Below are 10,986 nucleotides of genomic sequence, written 5' to 3'. Positions count from 1 at the left end.
TCATGTTTTTCTAAAGGAATAAAAAAACAGTGAAAAGAAAAAGATTTTCAATGTTAAATTCTTATAAGTCACTCATGATATAAAAATCAAGAAGAGCATACTATCATAGTGCTACAAAAACTATAATTAATTAACAAAATAGTACAAGTGTGAACATTTGTGAAAGAAAGAAAGACAAAAGTAAAAAATTAAAACCAAAAGAAAAGGTACATTTCGCATGGAGAAGAAAGCACAAGTTATTTGTTTTTATGCCCATTTGGCAATAAGAGTCATTAAACCAGCTCCTAAAAGAAGAGAAATATTTGCCCCTATTTGAAGTTTACCACTTTTTTGCATTCTTGGATTCATAAATCAGCAGCAAGAAGATCTACAAGTGCCATATAGATTAGGATTCCAGCTGAAACTGCATTAAAGACTCCTTCCATAAGGGCTGTTGAACTATTATCATCATAAACATTAGAGATTCCTATGCCAATTGCAATTCCTATTGGTGTAGTTAGAGAGAAGAACAATCCCATAGTTATAACAGATAACCTTCTAAATTTTGCCTGAAATAAATTTTGTCAATGTACAAATATCAGATAATAATATGTGATTTTGTTTTCAAAGAAGTATTTATTTCTTTTTACTTTTCATTTTACGTGGACAAAATTTTATAATTTTATTTTTTTAATAATCTATGCCCCTCTTTTGGTAATAGGAATTTGTAATTATTATTTAACTTTTAATATTTTAGGTGCACAAAATTTTAAAATATGATTTTCTTTATTTTTGCTAATCTCTATCCTTTTTTTTTTTGGTGGTAATGGATGTGTACAATAATGTCTTCTTGAATGATAGGTCTACTCTCGGATACAAAGGTTCTCAACGCCGAAAGTCTTATGGTCCAATGGTCCGCAAGAGAGAATCACTCTCTCCTAAGGAGCTAGGCACCCCCAAGGAGACGGATGTCCTGCTTCATATGCTCTAATAAGATAGCTTTCCCCTTCAATAGGATTCTAGAGCTTTCATGATCGGGATCAAAGAGAGATCTTCCATTTCTTTCAATTATTTTATTAAATAACAAAAATATACATAGAATGAGTTTCGATAGAATTTTCTAACAGTATAACTAATAATTCTATGAATTTAAAAAGATATCAATTATAAGAAAGCGGCGTAGAGAAAAATTTTAAAAAGAAAAAATAAAGAAAAAGGGAGTGAAAAGTTTAACAAAGGAAAAGAAAAGCAAGAAGAAAAATAAGGTAGAACCAAAAAATAAAAAATCAAAGCAAGTGTTAATTGAATCGGAGGAAGAAGATCATATATCACCTAGCGAAGAAAAGTTCGACAATTTTAAATTAGAGGTGGATAAGATGTGGATGTTGGGAAACAAGCTGGGACTAACAACGTTAGAAGCATCAAAGATAAACAAGTATCTCAAAGATGTGAAAGTTGAAGCTTAAAAACTGAAGAAAAGAGATGCAAAAGTAACAAAAGGGAGAGAGTGTGGAAGAAAGAAGGTGAACGGTATCAAGTTAGGATGTAAGTACAATCCTTTACAATGATCTTGTTATGGAATGTAAGGGGTCTGAAAAGTTGTGGGACGGGGGAATAGGCATGGTTAGAGAAATGGTGTGCAAGAATGATATTAGATTTCTGGGTTTGGTTGAAACAAAAATGACTAGTCTTAAAGTATAAAGTAAGGGAAATTTGGGGGAATATTAAGTTTCAATGGGAGTGGGTTAAAGCTGTTAGTAGTAGTGGTGGGTTATTGTGCATTTGGGAAATGGAATTTTTACAAATAGATAGAGTTATCAAAGGTGCAAGGTGGATACGTATTATTGGCACTATTAGAGATGTGAATGAAAGGGCTGATTGGGGTTATATATATGCCCCTAATTTGGTGGGAGATAGGAAAATTGTACGGGAAGAAGTCGCAAATGTGAAAAGCAGTTTTGATATTCTAGCAATTGTTTTTAGAGATTTTAATGCAGTAATGAAAGTAGAGGAAAGAAGCAGCGGAATAGTATGTAGTCGTGACATGGATGATTTGAAAAATTGGTTGCAGCAAATGAGGGTAATGGGGTTACGACTATTCGGATGAAAATTTACTTGGAGAAGTGGAAGATATACGAGTTTGCTGGACAGATTCTATGTCGATCCTATTTGGATCCAAAAAAAACCTGGGCTGCAAGTTAGAGCATTGACGTGCTCAAAATCTAATGATGTTCCACTTATCAGGGAAGCGAAAACTAAAGATTGGGGACCCAAACCCTTTCGGTCCCTTGATATTTGGTTCTTACACCCTCAATTCAAAAGGATATTTGATGATGAGTAGAAGAAGGTGGATGGTGTATCAGTGACAAAAAAATTGAAGAATATGAAGTCAACGCTGAAGGAATGGAATAAGAACAAGTTTGGCAACATTGAACAAAAGATTAAATGCTTTGAAGATGAAATTGTAAAAACAGAGCAAAATTTAGAATTTGGGGTGAATCAAGAAGAAAAACTCATTAGAAGGCAAGCTCTTAAAAATCAAGTGGAAGTATGGTACAAGAGGAAGGTTGATTTTTAGAGGCAGCAATCTAGAGATAGAGTTATCAAAGATATGGACAATAATACAAAATATTTTCATGTAAAGGCATAATTGAGGCAACATAAGAGCCAAATTCAAAAGATACAAGAAGAGGGAAGAAATGTGAAAGATCCTAGAAGAATAAAAATGCAAGTTAGGAGTTATTTCAATAACTTATACACTCAAAAACCTATGCCAAAAGTTCTCTTTGAAAAAGGTTTGGTTCCTAAGATATCGAAAAATGAAGCAGTCCATGTTGAAACCATTCCTAGTAATGAAGAAATAAGAGTTGTAGTATGGTCGTATGAATCAACAATAATACTAGGTCCTGATGGCTATAACCTGGGCTTCATAAAGAAGACTTGGAATACTATTGGAGCCGAGTTCACAAATATGGTGAAGGAGTTTTTTACTGAAGGAAATATGGCTATGGATATCAACACAACTTGGGTAGCATTGGCTACTAAGCCAGGCGGAAGTAAAGAGATGAAAGATCTTCAGCCAATTAGTATGGTAGGAAGCATCTACAAAGTGATATCCAAGGTGATAGTGGCAAGATTAAGGCCACTAATGGGTAAATTGATAGGAGAAGTGCAATCAGCTTTCGTTTAGGAATGCCAAATCTCAGATGATGCGCTAATCGCATGTGAAACAGTGGCGTGGTTAAAGAAGACAAAGGGAAAAGGAGTAGTTGTAAAACTGGATTTTCGAAAAGCTTATGATTCAGTGAGATAGAGCTTTGTTCAACATGTGTTAAAGAGGATGGAGTTTGGTCAGACATTGAGAGCGTGGATAAGGGCAATGTTGGAGACTGCATTCAATATCAGTGTTAGTTGATGGGAAGAGAACTTAGACAAGGAGACTCGATTTCTCCATTCTTATTCTCGTTGGTTGCTGAAGTCCTAAATAAAATTATTGAAAAAGCGGTGCGGATGCGGTTGCTGGAAGGATTGTAAGTGGTTTGAATAGAGTGTCACTAACACATTTACAATTTGCGGATGATACAGTGCTATTCTGTCCTCCAAAGCTGAAAGTTCTGAGAAATTACAAAAGAGTTTTAAGATGTTTTGGGATTATAGCAGGGCTGTCCATAAACTTTGAAAAGTCTATAATCATTCTAGTCAATTGTCATGAAAGAGTGATATGGAGATTGAAACGAGCTATGGGTTGCGAGGTGAAAAACCTACCAATTAAATATCTTTGGTATCCTCCTTGGCACAAACCCAAGGAAAATTGATACATGGAAGCCGGTGATAAACCACTATTTTATGATTTATCTTGTGTTTAATTGAGTGGTTTTTATCAAGTCCTTGTCCACTTATCCATATGATTTGCATGATTTTACAACTCCTTCCAAGTCTTGATCTATGGTTGAAAACTTGCTTCCTAGAAGTCTTTAATTTGTGTATTTTAATTCTCCTTTATACCATTCGATGCCGTGATCCATGTGTTAAGTGTTTTAGGATTTATATGACAGGAATGGCTTAGAGAATGGAAAGGAAGCTTGCAAAAATGGAAGGAACACAAGAAACTAAGGAGATAACCAGCGAGTATCGACGCGCACGCATAACTCACGCGTGCGCGCGACATGGAGAAATTTGCAGCAACGCGTGCGCGTGCCTGACGCGAACGCGTGGATTGGAGTTCTGCAAGATGACGCGTGTGCGTGCTTGACGCGAATGCGTGACACGCCAAAACGACTAGCGACGCGTACGCGTCAGTCACGCGTACGCGTGACATGCGCGATCTGCAGAATTAACAAAAGACGCTGGGGGCAATTTTGGGCCGCGTTTTGACCCAGTTTTCGGCCCAGAAACACAGACTAAAGCTAGGGAACAAGCAGAGACTCAACACACATTCTCATTAGGATAGTTTTAAATTTTAGATCTGAATCTAGAGAGAAATCACTCTTCCTCTAGGTTTTCTTTACATTCATAGTTTATTAGTTTTATGCTTTTGCTTTTGGATTTAGATATTGAAGAGTCACCACCTACGTTGAAGACATTATTCTAGTTTGTTTCCTTATTCCTTTGCTCTTTCAATTACTTATTAACCCTGTTCAGATAGGTATGTTGCATTTTGGGTTTATTTAATACAGAGAATTACTTTACTTTTAATTAATTTTCAATCTCTATTTTATTTAATTTATCATGTCTTCTTCTTATATTTTTCTGAGTATTATATTCATGTCAATGGAGTAGATTCTCCACTTGACATGGGGGTTGATTAAGAGGAGACACTTGAGTTGGAATGCTCAAGTGATTAGTTAAACTGGAAATTGTTGGCTAATTCTGTATTTACTAACGCTAGACCTTCCTAAGGGAGAGGACTAGGATTTGCGAATAATTATTAGCTCAATCACTTGACTTTCCTTTATTTAGTGAGGGTTAACTAAGTGAAAACAACAACCTCTTTATACTACACTTGAGAAGATTCCAACAAGGATAGAACTTCCAATTAATCATTCCCCCAGTCAAGGCCCTTTTATTTTGAATAATATAATTTCCTTTTAATTTTCATTGCACTTATTTACAATTATTTATTTTCTGTCATTCAACTCTCAAAATCTCTCAGAAAACTCCTGATTAATAAATTAGCACCCTTTTTAACAAGTCGTTGGGAGACGACCTGGGACTCATACTCCCAGTATTTTTATTCTAAACTTTTATGACAACCTTTCTAAATTAACGAGGCGAATTTTAGCTGGTTAAGAACTATACTTGCAACGTATTCCTTATATTGATTTCTTAATTAGCCGACTTATGCCCCGCGTCAATTTTTGGCGCCATTGCCGGGGAGTTGTAATTGTGTGCTAAATTATTAATTAGTGTACATATTTTAATTTTTACATATTTTATTTTATTTTATTACCATGAGCTATATGTTTCTCTCATTGAATGACGCGTTCACTGCCTGTTCCAAGCTTAGCCGCATTTGATCCTGAAATTGAAAGAACTCTTTCACGTATTAGGCGAGCTCGGCTTCGGTTAGCCTCTGAGGGTGGTGAAGTGATTGTTATCGATTCACCAGTCTCATCTGAGGGCGAATCTGAACCACCATCTGAGAGTGAAACAAGCTCCTTTACTACTGATTCAGTTGATTCACGTGCAGATAATATGGCAGCACCTAGGAGGATCACTCTCCAGGAGGCAGGAGCCCCAGACTTTACCCTGCAACCGTATCAAGTGCGTCATCTAAATCTGGCTGTAGATTTTGAACTAAAGACTGCACTAATCAACTTGATGCCCAAGTTTCATGGCTTACCTGCTCAGGAGCCTATCAAGCACCTTAGGGATTTCCAGACAGCCTGTTCTACTGTTAGGCGTCATGGTGCCAATGAAACTTCTATTCTGTTAACCGCCTTTTCGTTTTCTCTTGAGGGAAAGGCAAGGGAGTGGTACTACTCCCAACCTGAAGTAACTGTTACCAACTGAGACACGCTTAGGAGAGAATTCTTGGAAAAATACTTTCCCGCTGAAGTTACAGATAGATTGAGAAAGGAGATATGCTGCATTGTTCAAGGTGAATAGGAGACTCTCTATGAGTACTTAGAGCGTTTCAAAAACCTTCTGGACGCGTTCCCCCACCACATGATTGACAGGCTAGTGTTGATCAGCTACTTCACTCAAGGCATGAAGCCTCAGGATAAGACTACACTGGATGGTGCTAGTAATGGTTCCCTGAAAAAGTACAAGACCGCAGATGAAGCATGGCAACTGATCAGCGACTTAGCTGAGTCCACTCGGAATCACAGACATAGGAACAGCCACTCTGTTGCAGAGGTTTCCTCTAACAGTGAGACTACTGCCGTCACACAAGCTATATGTGAAATGACCAACCTACTGAAGTAGATGTAGTTGAATCAACAACAACAACAGCCTCCCCTACCACAACAAAGTCAACAACTAGTTCTCCAGAGAGTATGCAGAATTTGTACTGATTATAGTTACTACACTGATGAGTGCCTGCAGCTCCAACAAGAGGATAATGCTGTAGCCGCTTCTCATAACTTCTATGACCGCCCGAATCAAGGATACAATCAACAAGGCGGCAACTACAACCAAGGTGGGAACTATAACCAAGGATGGCAGGACAACCCCAACCAGGGTTGGAGAGATAATCCCAACCATGGCTGGAGGGACAACTATAACAGAGAAGGCAGAGACAACAATGGGAATCAGAGGTGGAATAACAATAATAGACAGCAGAATCAGAACCAGCCTTACAGAGCACCTCACCTAAGGCAGTCCCAAGCACCCCAGCACAACCAACAACAGGTTTCTCAAATCACTTGTCCTACTTCCTCATCAAATGACGAGATGCTCCGTTCTCTTGCACAAGGACAACAAGACATGCAGACTAAACTGAACTCTACCCTAAATGGTCTGAATGCTACTTTACAAGCTCTCGTCTCCCGGGTATATTCAATACCTAATTCCACCAACTAGCCTTCAAGCTCCAGTGGAATTCCTTCTCAACCCTTACCTAACTCCAAGGGTGGCATCAATGCCATCACCTTAAGGTCCGGAACCACACTGCAAGAGAGCAATCAGGAGGAGCCAAGCTCACCAGAACACGACTCAGCTGAGGATGTGGTGGAAGTGGAAGATACTGAAGAGGAAGAGGAAGTACAAGACATGGTTGAAGAAGAAGAAGCTCAACCAAGGAATGAAGCACCAAAGGATGCAGAAGCTGCAAATGGCGCCATTCCTATCCCATTTCCACACCTTGCACGGAAGCCCAGAAAGCAGATGGAACTTGATCCCAAAATGGTAGAAATTTTCAAAAAGGTTGAGGTAACTGTTCCCCTTTTTTATATTATTCAGCAAGTGCCTAAATATGCAAAGTTTCTGAAGGATTTATACATACATAAAGATAAAATTAATGAATTAGAAACTATTCCTTTAGGTAGTTCTATATCTGCTTTAATGGGAGGTATACCTGAAAAATGTAGTGACCCAGGTCCATACATGGTTAATTGTACCATTGGGGGTGTAATATTTCCTGACTGCATGTGTGATTTAGGAGCGTGTGTTAGTATAATGCCATTGTCTATATATGATACTTTGAGGCTTCCTCCCTTAAAAAGGTCGGCAACTCGTTTTGTGTTAGCAGATAAAAGCATTATTACAGTAGTCGGAATTGCTGAAGACGTGCTAGTGAGCATTAAAGGGCTCACATTTCCCATTGACTTCTATATCTTGGAAATGCCCCCTAATGACTCAGGAAGACCATCATCAATCCTGCTTGGAAGACCATTCCTGAAGACCTCAAAGTTCAAGCTAGATGCATTCTCAGGAACTTACTCCTTTGAGATAGATGGCAGAGCAGTGAGTTTCAATTTAAATGAAGCTATGAAGCACCCTCCAGAAGATCATTCTATCTTCCAGTGCGACATCATTGATAAAACTGTAGCTGAAGTTCACCAAGAAGAAGTAGAAGAGAGGCACATGGAGCAAGTTCCAAGTGTGGGGACACCTTCTGAACACAATGAGGACACCTTGCCATTATCACTAACTCCAGATAATCCAGAGCCTAGCCATGAGCAGAAATTAGAATTAAAACCCCTTCCTCCCTACCTCAAGTATGCTTACCTTGAGGATAATCAGAAGTTCCCAGTTATCATTGCAAGGGAACTCACTTCCCAACAGGAGGAGCAGCTGCTTGATGTGCTGAGAAAACATAAGAAAGCAATTGGGTGGAGCTTGGCGGATATAGTAGGCATCAGCCCTTAAGTATGTGAGCACAGAATATTCCTAGAAGAAGGAGCAAAGCCTGTCCGTCAACCCTAAAGAAGATTAAATCCCACCATCTTAAAAGTTGTCAAGAAAGAAGTGACCAGGCTACTTGAAGCAGATATCATTTACCCCATCTCAGACAACGAATGGGTCAGTCCAGTACAAGTGGTACCCAAGAAGTCTGGAGTCACAACAGTGAAGAATGAGCATGGAGAGCTCCTGACAACTAGAGTGCAGAATTCATGGATGGTTTGCATTGACTATAGGCGTCTCAACCAAGCTACTCGTAAGGATCATTACCCCTTGCCTTTTATTGATCAGATGCTTGATCGCCAATCAGGTAAATCCCATTATTACTTTTTAGATGGTTATACAAGTTACTTTCAAATCCATATAGCTCCTGAAGACCAGGAGAATACTACTTTTACATATCCCTTTGGAACGTATGCATACAAAAGGATGCCTTTTGGCTTATGTAATGCACCGGTTACTTTCCAAAGATGCATGATGAGTATCTTTTCAGATCTGATTAAGAACTGTATAGAGGTTTTCATGGATGATTTTAGCGTATATGGTGATTCATTTAACCTTTGCTTAGATAGTTTATCTAGAGTATTAGACAGGTGTGTCAGTTCAAACCTTGTATTAAATTTTGAAAAGTGTCATTTTATGGTAAAACAAGGGACTGTTCTAGGACATATTGTGTCTAATACTGATATTTTTGTAGATCCAGCAAAGGTAGATGTCATTTAGTTTACCTTATCCCTCCTCTGTGAGGGAAGTCCGTTCGTTCTTGGCCATGCAGGTTTCTACAGGAGATTCATCAAGGACTTCAGTAAGGTAGCATTGTCTTTATCCAGATTACTGCAAAAAGATATTGAGTTCGAGCTGAGTGAGGATTGCATGCAAGCATTCGATAAGCTGAAGATTGCCCTAACTCAAGCTCCAATTGTGAGAGGACCAGACTGAAGCCATCCTTTTGAGATTATGTGTGATGCCTCCAACCATGCAGTAGGAGCGGCGCTGGCTCAGCGCGAAGGTAAGGATCCTTTTGTAATTGCTTATGCGTCTAAGACCTTAGACGCTGCTCAGTCTAATTACACCATCACTGAAAAAGTGCTTCTGGCTATTGTTTTTGCTCTGGATAAATTCTGAGCCTATTTACTTGGTACTAAGGTGGTAGTGTACTCAGACCATGCAGCTCTAAAGTATTTATTAGCTAAAAACGAGTCTAAACCAAGGCTAATACGTTGGATACTGTTGCTGCAAGAATTTGATTTAGAAATTAAGAATAGGAGTGGTAACCAGAATTTAGTAGCAGACCACTTGAGTCGCCTTGAGCACATTAAAGATGACTCCACTCCTATCAATGATGCTTTTCCATTTGACAGCTTGCATGCAGTATCTGAAGTAGTTCCTTGGTATACACCTGTAGCTAATTATCTAGTTAGCCATACTTTCCCTCCTAATTTTACTAAGTATCAAAGAGACAAGCTGAAAAGCGAGTCTAAATATTATGTATGGGATGACCTATATTTATGGAGGTGTGGAACTGACCAGGTAATTAGAAGGTGTGTGCCCCAATCAGAATTCCAATCCATTTTAGAGGCCTGCCACTCTTCTGAGAGTGAAGGACATTTTGGCCCTCAAAGAACAGCTAGAAAAATTCTAGACTGTGGATTCTGGTGGCCTGCTCTTTTTAAAGACGCTGCTGCCTTTTGCAAATCTTGTTCCCCGTGCCAAAGATTTGGTAATATATCCAAGAGGGGTGAGATGCCCCAACAGATTATGCTATTCTGTGAAATTTTTTATGTTTGGGGCATTGACTTCATGGGTCCATTTCCAAACTCTGGTGGTTATCTTTACATACTGTTAGCTGTAGATTATGTTTCTAAATGGGTGGAAGCAATTTCTACTCGTACTGATGATGCTAACACTGTTATTTCTTTTGTTAGAAACCATATTATTTGTCGCTTTGGATCACCATGAGCAATCGTGAGTGATCAAGGCACTCACTTTTGTAACAGGAGATTAGCAGGACTACTGAAGAAGCATGGGATAGTTCACAAAGTAGCAACAGCTTATCATCCCAGACCAATGGACAAGCAAAAGTGTCTAACAGAGAGATTAAACGCATTTTAAAGAAGATAGTAAAGCCTCATAGGAAGGACTGGAGTGCCAGACTTATTGATGCGCTCTGGGCATATCGGACAACGTACAAGACACCCATTGGGATGAGCCCATTCCGCTTAGTGTACAGAAAGGCTTGCCACCTTCCCGTAGAGGTGGAACACAAAGCTTTCTGGGCTGTGAAAGATTGCAACATGGGATTTGAGAAAGCTGGCGCTGAAAGGAAGCTGCAACTGGCAGAACTAGAAACCCTTCACCTCGAAGCATATGAAAATGCCAGATTATACAAAGAGAAGGTGAAGGCTGTGCATGACAAGCATATTAAGAGAAGAGAGTTCAGACTTGGATATTTGGTTCTTCTTTACAACTCCAGACTGAGACTCATGCCAGGAAAGCTGAGATCCAGATGGGAAGGACCCTACAGAGTAGAAAAGACAGAGTCATATGGAGTCTTTCACCTGAGTCATCCTTCAAGTCCCAATTTCATCAAGGTAAATGGACATCGCCTAAAGCTTTATCATGGTGAGAAGATGAAGGAACACAAAGAGCTAGAGGTCTTCC

At 39.0% G+C, this 10,986-nt stretch overlaps 1 pseudogene; it reads right to left on the bottom strand.

Moving 5' to 3' along the window:
• Positions 1-246: 246 nt before the first annotated feature.
• The window catches only part of LOC107647180 (zinc transporter 5-like), a 38,621-nt pseudogene continuing 27,881 nt past the window's right edge, over positions 247-10,986 (bottom strand).

This window comes from Arachis ipaensis, chromosome B6, assembly GCF_059453495.1.
Source record: "Arachis ipaensis isolate K30076 ecotype BB chromosome B6, ASM5945349v1, whole genome shotgun sequence".
Lineage (NCBI taxonomy): Eukaryota > Viridiplantae > Streptophyta > Magnoliopsida > Fabales > Fabaceae > Arachis > Arachis ipaensis.
The sequence above is the reverse complement of the archived record's forward strand: the minus strand, read 5'-3'. Positions and strand labels throughout refer to the sequence as shown.